The sequence below is a fragment of the Gallus gallus genome, chromosome 34 (assembly GCF_016699485.2).
Source record: "Gallus gallus isolate bGalGal1 chromosome 34, bGalGal1.mat.broiler.GRCg7b, whole genome shotgun sequence".
Lineage (NCBI taxonomy): Eukaryota > Metazoa > Chordata > Aves > Galliformes > Phasianidae > Gallus > Gallus gallus.
In genome coordinates this window covers 3111013-3134780 of record NC_052565.1, presented here as the reverse complement: position 1 = coordinate 3134780, position 23768 = coordinate 3111013, and the positions used below count along the sequence as shown (strand labels likewise).

The following is a 23768-nucleotide window of genomic DNA, read 5'->3' as shown; positions in this document are numbered from 1 at the left end:
TAGATAGGGATGGGGAACAGAATAAGCCCTGCGTGATCCATGATGAGATGGTTTTGGACTTGCTCCAAAAGCTGGACGCTCACAAGTCCATGGGGCCGGATGGATTGCACCCTGGAGTGCTGAGGGCGTTGGTGGATGTGGCTGCCAAGCCACTCTCCATCATCCTTCGGCAGTCCTGGCTAAGCGGGGATGTCCCAGCAGACTGGAGCCTGCAAATGTGACAGCCGTCTTCCAAAAGGGCTGGAAAGATGATCCTGGTAGCTACAGACCTGTCAGTCTCACCTCGGTGCCAGGGAAGGTTATGGAACGGATAATCTCGGGAGCCGTCACGGATCAATTAAAGGTCAACCAGGGGATCAGGCCCAGTCAGCATGGGTTTATGAATGCTAGATCCTGTTTGACAAGCCTGATTTTGTTCTGTGACAAGGTGACCCGCTTAGCGGATGAAAGTAGGGCTGTCGATGTGGTCTACCTGGACTTCAGTAAAGTCTTTGACACTATCCCCCACAGCAACCTCGTGGAGGAGCTGGCTGCCCACGGTTTGGATGGGCGTACGCTCCGCTGGGTGAAACACTGGATGGCCGGGCCCAAAGGGTTGTGGTCAATGGAGTTATATCCAGCTGGCAGCCAGTCACGAGTGGTGTCCCCAGGGCTCGGTACTGGGGCCACTCCTATTTGACATCTTTGTTAATGGTTAATACTCTGATTGAAGGCTACAGGCTCTTCAGAAGGGATAGGCAGGGTAGGAAGGGAGGGAGAGTTGCCCTCTATGTTAGGGAGTGGATCGATTGTGAAGAGCTGTGTCCGAGTTTACAGCCATGACCAGGTTGAGAGCTTATGAGCTCTGAAAAAATCATGACAATTATGGTTTGGTCCAGTAAAGAGCATCTAGTGGTTGGGGTCTGCTACAGGCTGCCTGATCAGGAGGAGCCTGTTGATGAGGCCTTCTTGCTTCAACGGCGGGAGGTGTCGCACTTGTGGGCTCTTGTCTTGATAGGGGGTTTCAACCACCCAGATATCTGGTGGGACAGCGGCATGGCGGGTGGCAGACAATCCAGGAGAGTCCTGGAGTCTCCTAGAGGATAACTTCCTGGTCCAGGGATTAGACGGACAGAGCCGAGGTGAAGCCCTACTGGACCTGGTGCTCACCAGAGGAGAGCATTAAAGAGGTTAAGATTGGAGACAGCCTGGGCTGCAGTGAGCATGCCTTGGTGGGGTTTGTGATCTGGAGGAATGCAGGCCTGGCAAAAAGCAGAGCCAGGACCCTGTGCTTCAGGGCTGCCAAAGGGCTGCTTAAAGAACTGCTGGGTAGGATCTGCTGGGAAAGGTTCCTTGAGGGCATGGGCACAGAACAGAGCTGGCAGCTCTTTAGGGACAGCCTTCTGAGAGCTCAAGAGCTCTCAATCCCCCCAGCAGAAGAAATTGAGCAGAGGAGGCGGGCAACCGGCATGGCTGAGGAAGGAAAAAAGGGAAATGTCCAGGAAGGGGAAGCAGGCTACCAGGAAGGTTGTGTAGCCTGGGAAGTGGGGAGGGATGTGAAAATAACCAGAAGGAGCTCTTCAGGTACATAAGCAGGAGGAGACAGATCAAGGAGAGTGTTCCCCCTCTGATAAATGAGGATGGAGAGCTGGCTTCCTCAGAAGGAAAAAGCTGAGGTACTCACTAAGTGCTTTGCCTCGGTCTTCACTGGTGGTCAGGCTCCTCCCCCTGTTTGCCAGGACCCTGAAGCCCTAGGTGTGGGTGAGAGGAGCAGGTTCCGTCCCACTGTAACAGTGGAACAAGTCCGAGACCTCCTCTTGAAACTGAAAGTATATAATAAGTCCATGGGGCTGGATGATATCCATCCTAGGGTTCAGAGAGAGACGGCTAATGTCTCACTGAGCCGCTCTCCATCATATTTGAAAAATCACAGCTGTCTGGTGAAGTCTCCAGTGACTGGAAAAAGGGAAACGTTACTCCCATTTTTAAGAAAGGGAGAAAGGAGGATCTGTGGAAATACAGACCGGTGTGCCTCACCTCTGTGCCTGGGAAGATCATGGAGCCGATCCTCCTAGAAGCTATGTTAAGGCACGTATGAGACAAAGAGGTGATTTGAGACAGCCAGCATGGCTTCAGCAAGGGCAGATTGTGTCTGACCGATCAGTGCCTTCTATGATGGAGTGACGGCATCGGTGGACAGGGGAAGGGTGATGCATGTCATCTACCTGGACTTCTGCAAAGCCTTTGACATGGTCCTTCACCACATCCTGCTCTCTAAATTGGAGAGGTGTGGATTTGAAGGATGGACTGTTTGGTGGATTAAGAATTGGTTGGCGGGTCGCAGCCAAAGGGTTGTGATCAACGGGTCTGTGTCATGGTGGAGGCCAATCACGAGCGGTGTCCCTCAGGAGTCGGTCTTGGGACCGGTGCTCTTCAACATCTCCATCAGTGACAGACGATGGCATCGAGTGCACCCTCAGCAAGTTTGCAGATGACACCAGCTGGGCGGTGCAGGCGATACATAGGAGAGAAGGGAAGCCATCCAGAGGGACCTAGACAGGCTGGAGAGGTGAATCCATGTGAACCTAATGAGGTTCAACAAGGCCAAGGTGTTGCACGTGGGCCGGGGCAGTCCCAGGTATTATACAGACTGGGCAAAGACCCCCTTGAGAGCAGCCCTGTTGGAGAAGTACTTGGGGGTCCTGGTGGACAAGAAGCCAGACGTGAGCCAGCAGTGTACGCTTGCAAATTGGAAAGTCAGCTGTGTTCTGGGCTGCATTAAAAGAGGGGTGGCCAGCAGGGAGAGGGAGGTGACTGTGCCCCTCTACTCAGCTCTTGTGAGGCCCCATCTAGAGTACTGCATCCAGGCCTGGGACCCCCAGCACAGGAAGGATGAGGAGGTCTTAGAGGATCCAGAGGAGGGCCATTAAGATGCTCAGAGGGCTGGAACACCTCTCCTATGAGGAAAGGTTGAGGAAACTGGGCTTGTTTAGCTTGGAGAAGAGAAAGCTCTGGGGAGACCTCATGGTGGCCTTCCAGTACTTGAAGGGAGCGTATAAACAGGAGGGGGAATGGCTGTTTATGATATATAAACAGCCATTTATACAGCTGTTTATATATATAGCCAGTCAGTGCTGGCTACAGAAGACAAAGGGTGATAGTTCCAAAAAGTCACCTCCTCCACGTAACATCTTTGCTGCTTCATTCTGAGCGTCATCACTGAGCAGTGCCTAATAGAACTTCTTCCCTGGTCAGATGGCTGCCTTAGTTTGAGCCCTGATGGCAGTGACGTGATGACGGCAGGCTTGGTATTGCTGTTCTCTGCTCACCAGGGTACGCTTTGGAAGAAAGCAGTTTATTGGGGGTCTTTTGTTTCTTGTTTGTTGTTATTTAATTTCTATGAAATGTATGTATGCCATATATATGTACATGTTTTGAATATTATCATTTGTAGTGCTGAGAATTTTTTTTAGAAAAGAGTTATACTCAGTTAAGGAGGTGTAATAAAGATGTTAAAGATCCCTCTCTCCCAGTTAGTGTATAGGCAGCTGGTGTGACTGCCTCTGTCCTTAGCAGCTTGCTCAAAGGAACCCCACAAACCATTTCAGTAGCGGGCTGCTGAGGGAAGTGGTCAGAACAGGAGCACTCTGTCCTCTTGCAGAGTACCGGGGTGCTTTTACAGCTGACTGATGGCTGCTTTGTTTGCGGCCATAGCTCCTGAGAAGTGTAGCAGTGCTAAGAGCTGAGAAGAAACAGGAGAATGTTGTACCCCCTGGAGGATCCTGAGAAATCAGTGACCTCGGGCAGGTGCTGGAGAGGAGTTGCAGGGTGGTATCATGGCAGCTGAGCACTATTTCTGGTAGCACAATGGACTGTGCCTCTGCTAAAGCGACTGCTATCCCAGAGTGAGCAGTGACAGCAGGCGTACGAGGTTTACTGCACTGTCTTCATACCGTCTGCCTCCACTTTCAGATTCTCGGTCCAGCCTACAAAGCAAACACCCACTTGTAGAAGCTGAGGCGGCGCTCGGAACCGCAGGGCTGCTCCGCGGCGTGGGAGCACTGCGAGTTACAGCCAGCCTTCCGCATGGCCGCCTCTTCCGCGCGGCGCAGGGTCATGACGTCACAACGGGGACGGCTTCCCGCGCGTGCAGTGAGTGAGGGCGCGCTGTTGCCATGGCAACGCAGCCTACGCGCACGGCCTGAAGCGTGAGTGGGCCTCGAGGGGCAGTGGGGGGCGAAGAAGCTTCAGGGGTCAGTTGAGCCTGAGGAGACCTCCCTCAGGGGTCTCCTGGGGAGGTGCGGGAGGGGCTGGGGGGAGGGCAGAGCTCTGCAGATGGTGGCAGTGGGTGGGGCTGTGGGGTGGGAAATCCGCAGGGAGATGCAGTGAAACAGTGGCATCTGGGCAGAGCACGGAGATAAGGGAAAAGCATCTGGGGAGCACAGTGAGATCGAAACTGAAAGCAAAGAAAGGAGGAGGGAAAAGAAAGGAGAATCTCCATCCCCTGTTGGACACAAGGGGGAACACAGTGACCAAGAATCAGGATAAGGCTGAGGTGCTCAGTGCTTTCTTTGCCTCCGTCTTTACTAGTAAGACTAGTTGTTCCCTGGGCACGCAGCCCCCTGCGCTGGTAGATAGGGATGGGGAACAGAATAAGCCCTGCGTGATCCATGATGAGATGGTTTTGGACTTGCTCCAAAAGCTGGACGCTCACAAGTCCATGGGGCCGGATGGATTGCACCCTGGAGTGCTGAGGGCGTTGGTGGATGTGGCTGCCAAGCCACTCTCCATCATCCTTCGGCAGTCCTGGCTAAGCGGGGATGTCCCAGCAGACTGGAGCCTGCAAATGTGACAGCCGTCTTCCAAAAGGGCTGGAAAGATGATCCTGGTAGCTACAGACCTGTCAGTCTCACCTCGGTGCCAGGGAAGGTTATGGAACGGATAATCTCGGGAGCCGTCACGGATCAATTAAAGGTCAACCAGGGGATCAGGCCCAGTCAGCATGGGTTTATGAATGCTAGATCCTGTTTGACAAGCCTGATTTTGTTCTGTGACAAGGTGACCCGCTTAGCGGATGAAAGTAGGGCTGTCGATGTGGTCTACCTGGACTTCAGTAAAGTCTTTGACACTATCCCCCACAGCAACCTCGTGGAGGAGCTGGCTGCCCACGGTTTGGATGGGCGTACGCTCCGCTGGGTGAAACACTGGATGGCCGGGCCCAAAGGGTTGTGGTCAATGGAGTTATATCCAGCTGGCAGCCAGTCACGAGTGGTGTCCCCAGGGCTCGGTACTGGGGCCACTCCTATTTGACATCTTTGTTAATGGTTAATACTCTGATTGAAGGCTACAGGCTCTTCAGAAGGGATAGGCAGGGTAGGAAGGGAGGGAGAGTTGCCCTCTATGTTAGGGAGTGGATCGATTGTGAAGAGCTGTGTCCGAGTTTACAGCCATGACCAGGTTGAGAGCTTATGAGCTCTGAAAAAATCATGAAAATTATGGTTTGGTCCAGTAAAGAGCATCTAGTGGTTGGGGTCTGCTACAGGCTGCCTGATCAGGAGGAGCCTGTTGATGAGGCCTTCTTGCTTCAACGGCGGGAGGTGTCGCACTTGTGGGCTCTTGTCTTGATAGGGGGTTTCAACCACTCAGATATCTGGTGGGACAGCGGCATGGCGGGTGGCAGACAATCCAGGAGAGTCCTGGAGTCTCCTAGAGGATAACTTCCTGGTCCAGGGATTAGACGGACAGAGCCGAGGTGAAGCCCTACTGGACCTGGTGCTCACCAGAGGAGAGCATTAAAGAGGTTAAGATTGGAGACAGCCTGGGCTGCAGTGAGCATGCCTTGGTGGGGTTTGTGATCTGGAGGAATGCAGGCCTGGCAAAAAGCAGAGCCAGGACCCTGTGCTTCAGGGCTGCCAAAGGGCTGCTTAAAGAACTGCTGGGTAGGATCTGCTGGGAAAGGTTCCTTGAGGGCATGGGCACAGAACAGAGCTGGCAGCTCTTTAGGGACAGCCTTCTGAGAGCTCAAGAGCTCTCAATCCCCCCAGCAGAAGAAATTGAGCAGAGGAGGCGGGCAACCGGCATGGCTGAGGAAGGAAAAAAGGGAAATGTCCAGGAAGGGGAAGCAGGCTACCAGGAAGGTTGTGTAGCCTGGGAAGTGGGGAGGGATGTGAAAATAACCAGAAGGAGCTCTTCAGGTACATAAGCAGGAGGAGACAGATCAAGGAGAGTGTTCCCCCTCTGATAAATGAGGATGGAGAGCTGGCTTCCTCAGAAGGAAAAAGCTGAGGTACTCACTAAGTGCTTTGCCTCGGTCTTCACTGGTGGTCAGGCTCCTCCCCCTGTTTGCCAGGACCCTGAAGCCCTAGGTGTGGGTGAGAGGAGCAGGTTCCGTCCCACTGTAACAGTGGAACAAGTCCGAGACCTCCTCTTGAAACTGAAAGTATATAATAAGTCCATGGGGCTGGATGATATCCATCCTAGGGTTCAGAGAGAGACGGCTAATGTCTCACTGAGCCGCTCTCCATCATATTTGAAAAATCACAGCTGTCTGGTGAAGTCTCCAGTGACTGGAAAAAGGGAAACGTTACTCCCATTTTTAAGAAAGGGAGAAAGGAGGATCTGTGGAAATACAGACCGGTGTGCCTCACCTCTGTGCCTGGGAAGATCATGGAGCCGATCCTCCTAGAAGCTATGTTAAGGCACGTATGAGACAAAGAGGTGATTTGAGACAGCCAGCATGGCTTCAGCAAGGGCAGATTGTGTCTGACCGATCAGTGCCTTCTATGATGGAGTGACGGCATCGGTGGACAGGGGAAGGGTGATGCATGTCATCTACCTGGACTTCTGCAAAGCCTTTGACATGGTCCTTCACCACATCCTGCTCTCTAAATTGGAGAGGTGTGGATTTGAAGGATGGACTGTTTGGTGGATTAAGAATTGGTTGGCGGGTCGCAGCCAAAGGGTTGTGATCAACGGGTCTGTGTCATGGTGGAGGCCAATCACGAGCGGTGTCCCTCAGGAGTCGGTCTTGGGACCGGTGCTCTTCAACATCTCCATCAGTGACAGACGATGGCATCGAGTGCACCCTCAGCAAGTTTGCAGATGACACCAGCTGGGCGGTGCAGGCGATACATAGGAGAGAAGGGAAGCCATCCAGAGGGACCTAGACAGGCTGGAGAGGTGAATCCATGTGAACCTAATGAGGTTCAACAAGGCCAAGGTGTTGCACGTGGGCCGGGGCAGTCCCAGGTATTATACAGACTGGGCAAAGACCCCCTTGAGAGCAGCCCTGTTGGAGAAGTACTTGGGGGTCCTGGTGGACAAGAAGCCAGACGTGAGCCAGCAGTGTACGCTTGCAAATTGGAAAGTCAGCTGTGTTCTGGGCTGCATTAAAAGAGGGGTGGCCAGCAGGGAGAGGGAGGTGACTGTGCCCCTCTACTCAGCTCTTGTGAGGCCCCATCTAGAGTACTGCATCCAGGCCTGGGACCCCCAGCACAGGAAGGATGAGGAGATCTTAGAGGATCCAGAGGAGGGCCATTAAGATGCTCAGAGGGCTGGAACACCTCTCCTATGAGGAAAGGTTGAGGAAACTGGGCTTGTTTAGCTTGGAGAAGAGAAAGCTCTGGGGAGACCTCATGGTGGCCTTCCAGTACTTGAAGGGAGCGTATAAACAGGAGGGGGAATGGCTGTTTATGATATATAAACAGCCATTTATACAGCTGTTTATATATATAGCCAGTCAGTGCTGGCTACAGAAGACAAAGGGTGATAGTTCCAAAAAGTCACCTCCTCCACGTAACATCTTTGCTGCTTCATTCTGAGCGTCATCACTGAGCAGTGCCTAATAGAACTTCTTCCCTGGTCAGATGGCTGCCTTAGTTTGAGCCCTGATGGCAGTGACGTGATGACGGCAGGCTTGGTATTGCTGTTCTCTGCTCACCAGGGTACGCTTTGGAAGAAAGCAGTTTATTGGGGGTCTTTTGTTTCTTGTTTGTTGTTATTTAATTTCTATGAAATGTATGTATGCCATATATATGTACATGTTTTGAATATTATCATTTGTAGTGCTGAGAATTTTTTTTAGAAAAGAGTTATACTCAATTAAGGAGGTGTAATAAAGATGTTAAAGATCCCTCTCTCCCAGTTAGTGTATAGGCAGCTGGTGTGACTGCCTCTGTCCTTAGCAGCTTGCTCAAAGGAACCCCACAAACCATTTCAGTAGCGGGCTGCTGAGGGAAGTGGTCAGAACAGGAGCACTCTGTCCTCTTGCAGAGTACCGGGGTGCTTTTACAGCTGACTGATGGCTGCTTTGTTTGCGGCCATAGCTCCTGAGAAGTGTAGCAGTGCTAAGAGCTGAGAAGAAACAGGAGAATGTTGTACCCCCTGGAGGATCCTGAGAAATCAGTGACCTCGGGCAGGTGCTGGAGAGGAGTTGCAGGGTGGTATCATGGCAGCTGAGCACTATTTCTGGTAGCACAATGGACTGTGCCTCTGCTAAAGCGACTGCTATCCCAGAGTGAGCAGTGACAGCAGGCGTACGAGGTTTACTGCACTGTCTTCATACCGTCTGCCTCCACTTTCAGATTCTCGGTCCAGCCTACAAAGCAAACACCCACTTGTAGAAGCTGAGGCGGCGCTCGGAACCGCAGGGCTGCTCCGCGGCGTGGGAGCACTGCGAGTTACAGCCAGCCTTCCGCATGGCCGCCTCTTCCGCGCGGCGCAGGGTCATGACGTCACAACGGGGACGGCTTCCCGCGCGTGCAGTGAGTGAGGGCGCGCTGTTGCCATGGCAACGCAGCCTACGCGCACGGCCTGAAGCGTGAGTGGGCCTCGAGGGGCAGTGGGGGGCGAAGAAGCTTCAGGGGTCAGTTGAGCCTGAGGAGACCTCCCTCAGGGGTCTCCTGGGGAGGTGCGGGAGGGGCTGGGGGGAGGGCAGAGCTCTGCAGATGGTGGCAGTGGGTGGGGCTGTGGGGTGGGAAATCCGCAGGGAGATGCAGTGAAACAGTGGCATCTGGGCAGAGCACGGAGATAAGGGAAAAGCATCTGGGGAGCACAGTGAGATCGAAACTGAAAGCAAAGAAAGGAGGAGGGAAAAGAAAGGAGAATCTCCATCCCCTGTTGGACACAAGGGGGAACACAGTGACCAAGAATCAGGATAAGGCTGAGGTGCTCAGTGCTTTCTTTGCCTCCGTCTTTACTAGTAAGACTAGTTGTTCCCTGGGCACGCAGCCCCCTGCGCTGGTAGATAGGGATGGGGAACAGAATAAGCCCTGCGTGATCCATGATGAGATGGTTTTGGACTTGCTCCAAAAGCTGGACGCTCACAAGTCCATGGGGCCGGATGGATTGCACCCTGGAGTGCTGAGGGCGTTGGTGGATGTGGCTGCCAAGCCACTCTCCATCATCCTTCGGCAGTCCTGGCTAAGCGGGGATGTCCCAGCAGACTGGAGCCTGCAAATGTGACAGCCGTCTTCCAAAAGGGCTGGAAAGATGATCCTGGTAGCTACAGACCTGTCAGTCTCACCTCGGTGCCAGGGAAGGTTATGGAACGGATAATCTCGGGAGCCGTCACGGATCAATTAAAGGTCAACCAGGGGATCAGGCCCAGTCAGCATGGGTTTATGAATGCTAGATCCTGTTTGACAAGCCTGATTTTGTTCTGTGACAAGGTGACCCGCTTAGCGGATGAAAGTAGGGCTGTCGATGTGGTCTACCTGGACTTCAGTAAAGTCTTTGACACTATCCCCCACAGCAACCTCGTGGAGGAGCTGGCTGCCCACGGTTTGGATGGGCGTACGCTCCGCTGGGTGAAACACTGGATGGCCGGGCCCAAAGGGTTGTGGTCAATGGAGTTATATCCAGCTGGCAGCCAGTCACGAGTGGTGTCCCCAGGGCTCGGTACTGGGGCCACTCCTATTTGACATCTTTGTTAATGGTTAATACTCTGATTGAAGGCTACAGGCTCTTCAGAAGGGATAGGCAGGGTAGGAAGGGAGGGAGAGTTGCCCTCTATGTTAGGGAGTGGATCGATTGTGAAGAGCTGTGTCCGAGTTTACAGCCATGACCAGGTTGAGAGCTTATGAGCTCTGAAAAAATCATGACAATTATGGTTTGGTCCAGTAAAGAGCATCTAGTGGTTGGGGTCTGCTACAGGCTGCCTGATCAGGAGGAGCCTGTTGATGAGGCCTTCTTGCTTCAACGGCGGGAGGTGTCGCACTTGTGGGCTCTTGTCTTGATAGGGGGTTTCAACCACCCAGATATCTGGTGGGACAGCGGCATGGCGGGTGGCAGACAATCCAGGAGAGTCCTGGAGTCTCCTAGAGGATAACTTCCTGGTCCAGGGATTAGACGGACAGAGCCGAGGTGAAGCCCTACTGGACCTGGTGCTCACCAGAGGAGAGCATTAAAGAGGTTAAGATTGGAGACAGCCTGGGCTGCAGTGAGCATGCCTTGGTGGGGTTTGTGATCTGGAGGAATGCAGGCCTGGCAAAAAGCAGAGCCAGGACCCTGTGCTTCAGGGCTGCCAAAGGGCTGCTTAAAGAACTGCTGGGTAGGATCTGCTGGGAAAGGTTCCTTGAGGGCATGGGCACAGAACAGAGCTGGCAGCTCTTTAGGGACAGCCTTCTGAGAGCTCAAGAGCTCTCAATCCCCCCAGCAGAAGAAATTGAGCAGAGGAGGCGGGCAACCGGCATGGCTGAGGAAGGAAAAAAGGGAAATGTCCAGGAAGGGGAAGCAGGCTACCAGGAAGGTTGTGTAGCCTGGGAAGTGGGGAGGGATGTGAAAATAACCAGAAGGAGCTCTTCAGGTACATAAGCAGGAGGAGACAGATCAAGGAGAGTGTTCCCCCTCTGATAAATGAGGATGGAGAGCTGGCTTCCTCAGAAGGAAAAAGCTGAGGTACTCACTAAGTGCTTTGCCTCGGTCTTCACTGGTGGTCAGGCTCCTCCCCCTGTTTGCCAGGACCCTGAAGCCCTAGGTGTGGGTGAGAGGAGCAGGTTCCGTCCCACTGTAACAGTGGAACAAGTCCGAGACCTCCTCTTGAAACTGAAAGTATATAATAAGTCCATGGGGCTGGATGATATCCATCCTAGGGTTCAGAGAGAGACGGCTAATGTCTCACTGAGCCGCTCTCCATCATATTTGAAAAATCACAGCTGTCTGGTGAAGTCTCCAGTGACTGGAAAAAGGGAAACGTTACTCCCATTTTTAAGAAAGGGAGAAAGGAGGATCTGTGGAAATACAGACCGGTGTGCCTCACCTCTGTGCCTGGGAAGATCATGGAGCCGATCCTCCTAGAAGCTATGTTAAGGCACGTATGAGACAAAGAGGTGATTTGAGACAGCCAGCATGGCTTCAGCAAGGGCAGATTGTGTCTGACCGATCAGTGCCTTCTATGATGGAGTGACGGCATCGGTGGACAGGGGAAGGGTGATGCATGTCATCTACCTGGACTTCTGCAAAGCCTTTGACATGGTCCTTCACCACATCCTGCTCTCTAAATTGGAGAGGTGTGGATTTGAAGGATGGACTGTTTGGTGGATTAAGAATTGGTTGGCGGGTCGCAGCCAAAGGGTTGTGATCAACGGGTCTGTGTCATGGTGGAGGCCAATCACGAGCGGTGTCCCTCAGGAGTCGGTCTTGGGACCGGTGCTCTTCAACATCTCCATCAGTGACAGACGATGGCATCGAGTGCACCCTCAGCAAGTTTGCAGATGACACCAGCTGGGCGGTGCAGGCGATACATAGGAGAGAAGGGAAGCCATCCAGAGGGACCTAGACAGGCTGGAGAGGTGAATCCATGTGAACCTAATGAGGTTCAACAAGGCCAAGGTGTTGCACGTGGGCCGGGGCAGTCCCAGGTATTATACAGACTGGGCAAAGACCCCCTTGAGAGCAGCCCTGTTGGAGAAGTACTTGGGGGTCCTGGTGGACAAGAAGCCAGACGTGAGCCAGCAGTGTACGCTTGCAAATTGGAAAGTCAGCTGTGTTCTGGGCTGCATTAAAAGAGGGGTGGCCAGCAGGGAGAGGGAGGTGACTGTGCCCCTCTACTCAGCTCTTGTGAGGCCCCATCTAGAGTACTGCATCCAGGCCTGGGACCCCCAGCACAGGAAGGATGAGGAGGTCTTAGAGGATCCAGAGGAGGGCCATTAAGATGCTCAGAGGGCTGGAACACCTCTCCTATGAGGAAAGGTTGAGGAAACTGGGCTTGTTTAGCTTGGAGAAGAGAAAGCTCTGGGGAGACCTCATGGTGGCCTTCCAGTACTTGAAGGGAGCGTATAAACAGGAGGGGGAATGGCTGTTTATGATATATAAACAGCCATTTATACAGCTGTTTATATATATAGCCAGTCAGTGCTGGCTACAGAAGACAAAGGGTGATAGTTCCAAAAAGTCACCTCCTCCACGTAACATCTTTGCTGCTTCATTCTGAGCGTCATCACTGAGCAGTGCCTAATAGAACTTCTTCCCTGGTCAGATGGCTGCCTTAGTTTGAGCCCTGATGGCAGTGACGTGATGACGGCAGGCTTGGTATTGCTGTTCTCTGCTCACCAGGGTACGCTTTGGAAGAAAGCAGTTTATTGGGGGTCTTTTGTTTCTTGTTTGTTGTTATTTAATTTCTATGAAATGTATGTATGCCATATATATGTACATGTTTTGAATATTATCATTTGTAGTGCTGAGAATTTTTTTTAGAAAAGAGTTATACTCAATTAAGGAGGTGTAATAAAGATGTTAAAGATCCCTCTCTCCCAGTTAGTGTATAGGCAGCTGGTGTGACTGCCTCTGTCCTTAGCAGCTTGCTCAAAGGAACCCCACAAACCATTTCAGTAGCGGGCTGCTGAGGGAAGTGGTCAGAACAGGAGCACTCTGTCCTCTTGCAGAGTACCGGGGTGCTTTTACAGCTGACTGATGGCTGCTTTGTTTGCGGCCATAGCTCCTGAGAAGTGTAGCAGTGCTAAGAGCTGAGAAGAAACAGGAGAATGTTGTACCCCCTGGAGGATCCTGAGAAATCAGTGACCTCGGGCAGGTGCTGGAGAGGAGTTGCAGGGTGGTATCATGGCAGCTGAGCACTATTTCTGGTAGCACAATGGACTGTGCCTCTGCTAAAGCGACTGCTATCCCAGAGTGAGCAGTGACAGCAGGCGTACGAGGTTTACTGCACTGTCTTCATACCGTCTGCCTCCACTTTCAGATTCTCGGTCCAGCCTACAAAGCAAACACCCACTTGTAGAAGCTGAGGCGGCGCTCGGAACCGCAGGGCTGCTCCGCGGCGTGGGAGCACTGCGAGTTACAGCCAGCCTTCCGCATGGCCGCCTCTTCCGCGCGGCGCAGGGTCATGACGTCACAACGGGGACGGCTTCCCGCGCGTGCAGTGAGTGAGGGCGCGCTGTTGCCATGGCAACGCAGCCTACGCGCACGGCCTGAAGCGTGAGTGGGCCTCGAGGGGCAGTGGGGGGCGAAGAAGCTTCAGGGGTCAGTTGAGCCTGAGGAGACCTCCCTCAGGGGTCTCCTGGGGAGGTGCGGGAGGGGCTGGGGGGAGGGCAGAGCTCTGCAGATGGTGGCAGTGGGTGGGGCTGTGGGGTGGGAAATCCGCAGGGAGATGCAGTGAAACAGTGGCATCTGGGCAGAGCACGGAGATAAGGGAAAAGCATCTGGGGAGCACAGTGAGATCGAAACTGAAAGCAAAGAAAGGAGGAGGGAAAAGAAAGGAGAATCTCCATCCCCTGTTGGACACAAGGGGGAACACAGTGACCAAGAATCAGGATAAGGCTGAGGTGCTCAGTGCTTTCTTTGCCTCCGTCTTTACTAGTAAGACTAGTTGTTCCCTGGGCACGCAGCCCCCTGCGCTGGTAGATAGGGATGGGGAACAGAATAAGCCCTGCGTGATCCATGATGAGATGGTTTTGGACTTGCTCCAAAAGCTGGACGCTCACAAGTCCATGGGGCCGGATGGATTGCACCCTGGAGTGCTGAGGGCGTTGGTGGATGTGGCTGCCAAGCCACTCTCCATCATCCTTCGGCAGTCCTGGCTAAGCGGGGATGTCCCAGCAGACTGGAGCCTGCAAATGTGACAGCCGTCTTCCAAAAGGGCTGGAAAGATGATCCTGGTAGCTACAGACCTGTCAGTCTCACCTCGGTGCCAGGGAAGGTTATGGAACGGATAATCTCGGGAGCCGTCACGGATCAATTAAAGGTCAACCAGGGGATCAGGCCCAGTCAGCATGGGTTTATGAATGCTAGATCCTGTTTGACAAGCCTGATTTTGTTCTGTGACAAGGTGACCCGCTTAGCGGATGAAAGTAGGGCTGTCGATGTGGTCTACCTGGACTTCAGTAAAGTCTTTGACACTATCCCCCACAGCAACCTCGTGGAGGAGCTGGCTGCCCACGGTTTGGATGGGCGTACGCTCCGCTGGGTGAAACACTGGATGGCCGGGCCCAAAGGGTTGTGGTCAATGGAGTTATATCCAGCTGGCAGCCAGTCACGAGTGGTGTCCCCAGGGCTCGGTACTGGGGCCACTCCTATTTGACATCTTTGTTAATGGTTAATACTCTGATTGAAGGCTACAGGCTCTTCAGAAGGGATAGGCAGGGTAGGAAGGGAGGGAGAGTTGCCCTCTATGTTAGGGAGTGGATCGATTGTGAAGAGCTGTGTCCGAGTTTACAGCCATGACCAGGTTGAGAGCTTATGAGCTCTGAAAAAATCATGAAAATTATGGTTTGGTCCAGTAAAGAGCATCTAGTGGTTGGGGTCTGCTACAGGCTGCCTGATCAGGAGGAGCCTGTTGATGAGGCCTTCTTGCTTCAACGGCGGGAGGTGTCGCACTTGTGGGCTCTTGTCTTGATAGGGGGTTTCAACCACTCAGATATCTGGTGGGACAGCGGCATGGCGGGTGGCAGACAATCCAGGAGAGTCCTGGAGTCTCCTAGAGGATAACTTCCTGGTCCAGGGATTAGACGGACAGAGCCGAGGTGAAGCCCTACTGGACCTGGTGCTCACCAGAGGAGAGCATTAAAGAGGTTAAGATTGGAGACAGCCTGGGCTGCAGTGAGCATGCCTTGGTGGGGTTTGTGATCTGGAGGAATGCAGGCCTGGCAAAAAGCAGAGCCAGGACCCTGTGCTTCAGGGCTGCCAAAGGGCTGCTTAAAGAACTGCTGGGTAGGATCTGCTGGGAAAGGTTCCTTGAGGGCATGGGCACAGAACAGAGCTGGCAGCTCTTTAGGGACAGCGTTCTGAGAGCTCAAGAGCTCTCAATCCCCCCAGCGGAAGAAATTGAGCAGAGGAGGCGGGCAACCGGCATGGCTGAGGAAGGAAAAAAGGGAAATGTCCAGGAAGGGGAAGCAGGCTACCAGGAAGGTTGTGTAGCCTGGGAAGTGGGGAGGGATGTGAAAATAACCAGAAGGAGCTCTTCAGGTACATAAGCAGGAGGAGACAGATCAAGGAGAGTGTTCCCCCTCTGATAAATGAGGATGGAGAGCTGGCTTCCTCAGAAGGAAAAAGCTGAGGTACTCACTAAGTGCTTTGCCTCGGTCTTCACTGGTGGTCAGGCTCCTCCCCCTGTTTGCCAGGACCCTGAAGCCCTAGGTGTGGGTGAGAGGAGCAGGTTCCGTCCCACTGTAACAGTGGAACAAGTCCGAGACCTCCTCTTGAAACTGAAAGTATATAATAAGTCCATGGGGCTGGATGATATCCATCCTAGGGTTCAGAGAGAGACGGCTAATGTCTCACTGAGCCGCTCTCCATCATATTTGAAAAATCACAGCTGTCTGGTGAAGTCTCCAGTGACTGGAAAAAGGGAAACGTTACTCCCATTTTTAAGAAAGGGAGAAAGGAGGATCTGTGGAAATACAGACCGGTGTGCCTCACCTCTGTGCCTGGGAAGATCATGGAGCCGATCCTCCTAGAAGCTATGTTAAGGCACGTATGAGACAAAGAGGTGATTTGAGACAGCCAGCATGGCTTCAGCAAGGGCAGATTGTGTCTGACCGATCAGTGCCTTCTATGATGGAGTGACGGCATCGGTGGACAGGGGAAGGGTGATGCATGTCATCTACCTGGACTTCTGCAAAGCCTTTGACATGGTCCTTCACCACATCCTGCTCTCTAAATTGGAGAGGTGTGGATTTGAAGGATGGACTGTTTGGTGGATTAAGAATTGGTTGGCGGGTCGCAGCCAAAGGGTTGTGATCAACGGGTCTGTGTCATGGTGGAGGCCAATCACGAGCGGTGTCCCTCAGGAGTCGGTCTTGGGACCGGTGCTCTTCAACATCTCCATCAGTGACAGACGATGGCATCGAGTGCACCCTCAGCAAGTTTGCAGATGACACCAGCTGGGCGGTGCAGGCGATACATAGGAGAGAAGGGAAGCCATCCAGAGGGACCTAGACAGGCTGGAGAGGTGAATCCATGTGAACCTAATGAGGTTCAACAAGGCCAAGGTGTTGCACGTGGGCCGGGGCAGTCCCAGGTATTATACAGACTGGGCAAAGACCCCCTTGAGAGCAGCCCTGTTGGAGAAGTACTTGGGGGTCCTGGTGGACAAGAAGCCAGACGTGAGCCAGCAGTGTACGCTTGCAAATTGGAAAGTCAGCTGTGTTCTGGGCTGCATTAAAAGAGGGGTGGCCAGCAGGGAGAGGGAGGTGATTGTGCCCCTCTGCTCAGCTCTTGTGAGGCCCCATCTGCAGTACTGCATCCAGGCCTGTGGCCCTCAGTACAGGCAAGACACAGAGCTCTTGGAGCGGGTCCAGAGGAAAGCCATTAAGATACTCAGAGGGCTGGAGCACCTCTCCTATGAAGGAAGGTTGAGGTAGCTGGGCTTATTTAGCTTGGAGAAGAGAAAGCTCTGGGGAGACCTCATGGTGGCCTTCCAATACATGAAGGGAGAGTATAAACAGGAGGGGGGACTGCTGTTTACGAGGGTGGATAGTGATGGAAAAGGGGGAATGGTTTTAAACTGAGACAGGGGAGGTTTAGGATAGATATTAGGAGGAAGTTTTTCACGCAGAGGGTAGTGACGAACTGGAACAGGTTGCCCAAGGAGGCTGTGGATGCCTCATCCCTGGAGGCATTCAAAGCCAGGCTGGATGTGGCTCTGGGCAGCCTGGTCTGGTGGTTGTCGACCCTGCCCGTGGCGGGGGGGTTGAAACCAGATGATCATTGTGGTCCTTTTCAACCTAGACTATTCTATGATTCTATGATTCTATGATACTATGATCTTGACAAGGGGATTGAGCTCACGCTCAATGTGTTTGGAGATGACAGCAAGTTGGGAGTGAGTGCTGATCAGCCGGAGGGGAGAAAGGCACTACGGAGGGATCTGGATAGGCTGGATTGATGGGCCAAGGTAAACTGTATGAGTTTCAACAGGGCCAAGTGTTGGGTCCTGCATTTTCTTCACAAAAAGCCCAGGCAACCCTACAGGCTTGGGGAGGAGTGGCTGGAAAGCTGCCTGATGGAAAGGGACCTTGGTGTGCACTTGGGCAGTCGGCTTAATAAGAGCCAGCAGTGTGCCCAGGTGGCCAAGGCGGCCAATGACATCCTGGCTTGGATCAGGAATGGTGATGATGGCAAGCTGACCACCTTCTTTTTTTTCTATTCATGAAGTCCCACTCAAAGAAATCAAAGCAGTGGGAGATCCTGAAGAAAAGGGTGTTTGGGTGTGACCTGGGAGAGCATCTTCTCCACTCCGGCCAAGATGTTAAGGAACAGCCTATTCTTGGGTCCTTCATCTGTTGGCAACCTAAAGGCAACCTGGAGAGATCACATCTAGCAAGGGGCAAGTTGATACCAGTGGTTAAATGTGTAATGGGAGTTGATGGCTGAGAGGTAGACTGAGGCTAATGCTAATAAGAGGCAAGTGTCGAAGCTCAATGTCGGGGCACTGAAGACAAGTTTGCAATCTCTCAAAGTCTTCAAATAAATACTAGGTATATTTTAAAAATGATATAAATGTCCTTATTGTGTGTGAGAGAGGATTCATAACTACGGTGAGAAAAGAGTAGATGGAGAGACTAAAAGAGAGATGGCAGGACAACAGCTGAGGGGTCTAACTTTTTTTAAATGAGTGCTGAGGCAGCTGGCTTGGATGGCTTAGCTAGAAGAGTTTTTATTTTGTGTCTGTGTGCCCTGTGTGTCCATCTAACACTCCTTAAAGCAGACTGTGTGAGCCAGTCCCACGTTAGCCTGAGAACAAAGGAAGCCTTTTGTCCAAAGAGAGTGTACTGCATCAGTTTCATAGCTCTTCTGGACATGAGATTGAACACCACCATTCTTGTGGGAGCTGTGCTGGGACTTGCAGTGTGTCTGGCTTCCCCAGAATTACTTTCTCCAGGCTGATTCGTAGGTCCTGGCTTTTCTTTAAAGCAAAGAACACACCTCTGTCTAGTCTCTGCACCAGATCCTGCAGTGACATCTCTGACAGCTTTCTGTTCTAAGGGAGAACCAAGCAGTAGCCTGGCTGGGCTTAGTGGATGGGATGTGAGAAGAGCACAGCCTGGACCAGGACTTGAATAACAAGCTCAGCTAAGCGCTGGCACTTGTTCTGTAGTTCCCCAGGTCCTCCAGAGCTGCACTGGATTCACTGAGCAGCATGGCGTGGTGTGGGGGATGTACCACCTGTCCAGCATTGCGTCCAGCATCCCAAAACTACCGTGAGAGTGCTGTGACTGACACAGCTGTCAGTAGGGGTGGAAAGGGGCATGTGCCATGTTCTGGGCATTCAGAGGCCTGCGCTGTGGGGCAGCTCTGTGCGGGCAGTGCACACTCAGCAGTGGTGGGCCAGGATTGTTGCTGTTTGATGGTGCACAGTAGACTTGCTGGTGCAGGAAGTTCTCCTTCAGGATGGAGCGTTGGAAGGCTGTGGGACTGCAGTGTCAGTGCTGTCAGTTCTCATTCCAGTTTCCACTTGTTTGCAGAGCCCTTCTGAGCAGCCCATGCTTGTCCTTGCTGCTCTGGGCTCCTGGCATGTGATTGTAGACTAGGCAGTCAGTTGTCAGCGTAACTGGAAATGCCTTAGCAAAAAGAAAAGGTCTCCTTTTGGAAAGATCTCGTCTAGCATGGCTCATCTAGTGCTGGTGACTATTTTTTCCTGTCAATCAGGAACCCCTTCCTTTTTTTGACTTTATTTTGCATTGCTTTTTACTTGTTTTCCTCTTTTTCAATCCCCTCTACCCATTTTTGTGTCCTTCTCTCCAGCCATGAGTTTGACTCCGAGCAGATTCTTGACCTAACTTGACCTAACTGCTCCCTCTGCAGAATGTACTTCAGGGAGCTCCTGAACCCTCTGCTGACCGACCAACTGTATGAGAAGTTCTCAGTAAGCACAAGGCGATGTCTTTCATTTCCCTCTTCCCTGGGCCTCTTGGCATGGCCTGTCACGTACATATACATCTGCGCACCTGTTTTGGTCTTCATTCTGTTTACGTTGGGGTTTTTATAGAGATCCAAAGGGTGTATCTGTAAATCAAGCAGGTCATGCTTCCTGCACACCAGATACCCACCTGGTGTTATCATCCTGCCACTCGAATGGTGGGAGATGGGTGCAGCAGTGCCCCAGATCTGAGGTCCTCTTTCTGTTGCTCCATGAGGTTTACTCACGTGTCTTTGCCACGTCCTGCATGATATTCATGCCACATTTGGTGGTTCCAGCAGGTGGTTCTTTGGGTAAGAACAATGCCTGCAAGAATTCCTGGGTTTTTGTTTTTTTCCTGCTGTTCCACCAGCTGTGCTGGTGGCATTTGGCCGATCCCCATCAACTCATTGATGCCCCAACTCATTGTTTCTGTTAAGAAGGTAGCAGTAAGCTCCCCGCTGTGTGTGCGCGATATATTTACCTCCATCTGGACCTGCAACACACCTCTTATTCTTTTGACCCAGTGTTTTGCTTGCCTGTTGCAGCAGGACTTCAGCCTAAAACAAAAGCCTAGCTATCAGTCGCTGCAGCCAATATGATCCCTTGTGTACTGCTTTGCTGAGATGTAGTCTCTTAATGGTCCCGAAGGTCTTGTTTCCCGTGCAATGAGGCACAACAGCTGACACGTGCCAAAGCCTTACCCAAGTGGTGCGCATCTTCCCTGTCTTCTGTCTGATGGCAGTTTTACCTCATCTGCCTTTTCTTCAAATCACAGCAAAGCGAGTCTGCCTGTGTCAGAGGAAGAGCTGCCTTCATGGAGGCACAGATGTGGAATTCATCTTGAACCACACAGATGTCCTCTTCAGCTCCAAATCCAGCTCAGTCATCGGAGATGGAGCAGGTGAGCGCCTTCCTCCATTAGCTTTATCTTGACCAGGCACCTTGATCAAATCCTGACCTCCTCCAAGATATTTGAAATATACTTTTACTATCAAGGAGACAGCAGACTTCTGGGCTTATGTGAGAATATGGTAAATGTGGCTACCAGTATCTTTCTGGGAAGCCAAGGATGCTCTGTAAGGACATACATCTGAATGTTTGGCTGCTGCTGTTAGGTCCTCTCACTGACCAGCCATACAGAATAACTTAACTCTGTCCCCTCCTCCTTCTCTTCTTTCTAAAATCACTCTCATCAACGCTTCTGCGTGTTTTCCCATTTGAGCTGTCCTGCAGTGCAACACAGTGCATGGCCTGTTGATCCTTACAAGCATCTTAGAAGATAAGTAGCAATTAGCGGATTTAAAGAAAGCTCTTGGTATTCATAAGCACTGATGCGGAGAAATGTAAGTCTTGCTCTTAATGTGAGATATTCTGACAGATGCTTTCCTGGTTATTTCTTCTGCACAGCCTCTATAAGTTAATCAGCAGGGCTGTCCAGCTGGATGGCAAAGACTGCACGGCCCTGCAGCTGTTGCCCAGTTCTCTGCCTGCGTTGCTGATTTGTGGCTTTAGAATCATAGAACCATAGAATGGCCTGGGTTGAAAAGGACCTCAAAGGTCATCTAGTTTCTACCCTCCTGCCATGGGCAGGGTCACCAACTACTCGACCAGGCTGCCCAGAGCCACATCCGGCCTGGCCTTGAATGCGAGCAGCGCTAAGTTCGTTCCATCTGCTTTGATAACCTGTCCTTCCAATGAAATTTGCACAGTCACTGCAGTTATTACCACCGGTGGAGTATAGATAGCTGCTTTTCCAGAATATTTGCTGCTTTCCATTTTATACAAGCGTTGCTCTTCTTTGGATAGCACAGTTCCTTGTAAGTCCTGCTTTTGTTCCCACTGGAAGGCAGTTTTTATGTCAGTAGGATGCAGGGGTTAGCTTGGCTGAACAGGAACAGCCCACAGCAGGCTGAGCTCTGCCAGGGGAAGATCAACATGCAAAGCACCTGAGCCAAATGGTTATCCACGCTTTAGAGTGGAGCATATCACCTTGGCTAGTTGTTCAGTAACTCAGGCATTTGCACTGCCTGCTTCCTCACATAAGGGGAGAGCAGAAGGGTGAGAGTATGTCACAGCGTATCAGCTAAGCTCAGGAATACTGTACTCTAGCAAGGCAGACCCTCTCGGCACGGCATCTCAACCTGTACAAGCCTTCAAGAGGGGAAAGCCTTCCCAAGCCTGCTTTAAGCCATCTCAGATTAGTCTAGTTGGAGGACAGCTGGATGTCCGTATGCCCATTTGTGCCAAACTTCACCCCGGGTACTCAGGTACAGCTGACAAACACATGAGGCTGTGCATACGTTACCCAGGAGCTGTGATGTTAAAGGAATAAGTAGTAGGAATGGATCCAACCAGGATGTTGATGTGACGGGAGGATACACTTCCCTCCCACACCTCTTACCACATGAGGATGGCCATATAAATACTTGCTCTGTAAGCATTAGCAAACAAGGACAGCTTTTAGAACAGACTCCTGGTGCTCCCCTGCACTGCTCTGCCCTGAGAAGCGTCAGAGATCCTAGCAGCTGGCACTGTCAGCTACTTTGGTAGAAGTTTAAATGTTTGTCTCCAAAAACAAGCACAGGCTGTAAGCAGGCCAAGAGCAAGACACAGCTAGATTCAGTTCTCTGCGTCCACCTGGGTTGTAGCAGCTGCAGTCCTGTGCGCCATTTCCTGTTGCTGGATCCTGAGAGTGACCAAACCCAAACTTTACAAGAAGAAAAGTGTCACTACCATTACAATATTTTGCATGCAGATGAAGCTCAATTCAAGTATGGCAGTGAAGCTTTCTGACTTACCTGCCCCTGTTTTCTAAGGGTTTTGTTTGCCTGTTAAAATACAGTGATAAAATGCTCTTATAAATTATGAGTATGTCTGATGATTTGTTAACAGCAGAAGAGATGCTTTTAATGCCTTTTATGGCTATGCTTTCTCAGAAAGCAGTTCCACCTGCCAGCTAAATAAAAGCCATCCTGTAGATGCTGTGCTGTACAGCTGTGGAGCCTTTGCTCACCTGCAGTGCATCATACTTTGGATAGTTTAGAGGAATTTAACTAGCAAGACTTCAGGGCTGAACTATAAGAATGGAAACATCCTCAACTGTTTGAAAGAGACCGAGTCTCTAAGGTCTGTTTCAGCAGAAACCAGGCAGAGCTAGTAAAAAGCAACTGTTGGCAAGAACTCAGTGCAGCTCTTCCCTCACCCTGCGCCACAACTCACACCACTGACTATTTTCTCACTCCAGAAGAACTTCACCCAACGAGATGAAGAAATCACCAGCTGGCAGTTGTCATTCCTGCTTCAGCCTGGGAAATCCATCCTCTGTGGCCAAATGCAAACTGCAGCACAATTCCAGGAGGCCTCAGAAATGGAAGTCATAGTCCTGGCAGGTAAGGGTGCAAATCCAGCTTTCAAAAAACTGTTGTTCAGCAGCACAGAATTCGTGCTTTCAGTGTGCTTGTACCTCCTCCTAGCGTTCAAGCCTGCGCATAACATCTTCAGTTAGCCCCTGTCTTTCCTAAATGAGTCTCGTGTTAACTTGAAATCTGGAGCTGGCAGAGCACACCCCTCTCGTGCCTTTCCCCCACGTAGTTATTGAAAGACAGTATCTGGGCATCCCTGCAAGAAGTCTCAGAGTGTTTCTTTCTGACACTGTTACTATGGAAGTAAGAATACATTTCTGGGTCCATTTTGCTTTTGTGTCACAAGGCAGACATTTAAACTACGTAAAGGCACTGTTCCATAAACATTCCCAATGAGAGAAGGCATCCAACATCTTGCTGTAGCTACAGAGACTCTGACTCTGTAAAATCCAAAACATAAAAACATAGCACTGAAGTGCAGGCCAGTGGGGAGTTTTATCCCATCTTCTCCCTGATGCCATTTTGAAATGATATCCCTTAGTCTTCAGTATAACAAACATATCCTGTGACTGTGCTTTAAGACAGTCTCCCTTGAGCATTTTAGTCATGCTTGTTTAGTGCTCATAAAACCAGCTGTGCAGGTGTTGCTTTCTTCCCTCCTGTGTGGGGGTTACTGTCAGGCTACATCGGACCTCATAACTGCTTTAGAGAGAGTTTGAGCACACTTAATTAGCAGCTATTGCTAACTCCATACTTTGTCTGTTGGGAGCTCGCCAGGTGAGCATCTTGCATGCTGCTTGAAGCCTGCTGGAAAAACAGCATGAAACCATTGCCTCCTAGGATGTGAAAGTTTGACACTCACTGCTGTGTATCTGCTCATTCCTAGGTGAATCTTACCGGCTCCAACCCAAAAGACCCAGACCCAGTAGCGGTGCTCTCAAGAAGCATGAATTGCTGCACTTGTGATGCCAACCTTCCATAAGACAATAGTGATGGGGAGAAGGAGCTCATCCACTTGGACAGTCTGCTGCATATGAGCCAGCAGTGTGCCCAGGTGGCCAAGGCGGCCAGTACCA

The 23768-nt window shown here is 51.6% G+C and overlaps 1 long non-coding RNA gene across 1 annotated transcript in view; it reads left to right on the top strand.

The window, feature by feature from the left end:
• Positions 1-23653, top strand: part of LOC121108075 — a 44692-nt gene extending 21039 nt beyond the window's left edge. The window contains exons 7-13 of the long non-coding RNA XR_005842373.2: positions 3952-4187; positions 8562-8797; positions 13172-13452; positions 19174-19294; positions 20106-20231; positions 22575-22719; positions 23579-23653. This is a non-coding gene — a long non-coding RNA (uncharacterized LOC121108075). The remainder of the gene's footprint in view (positions 1-3951; positions 4188-8561; positions 8798-13171; positions 13453-19173; positions 19295-20105; positions 20232-22574; positions 22720-23578) is intronic.
• The last annotated feature ends 115 nt before the right edge of the window (positions 23654-23768 follow it).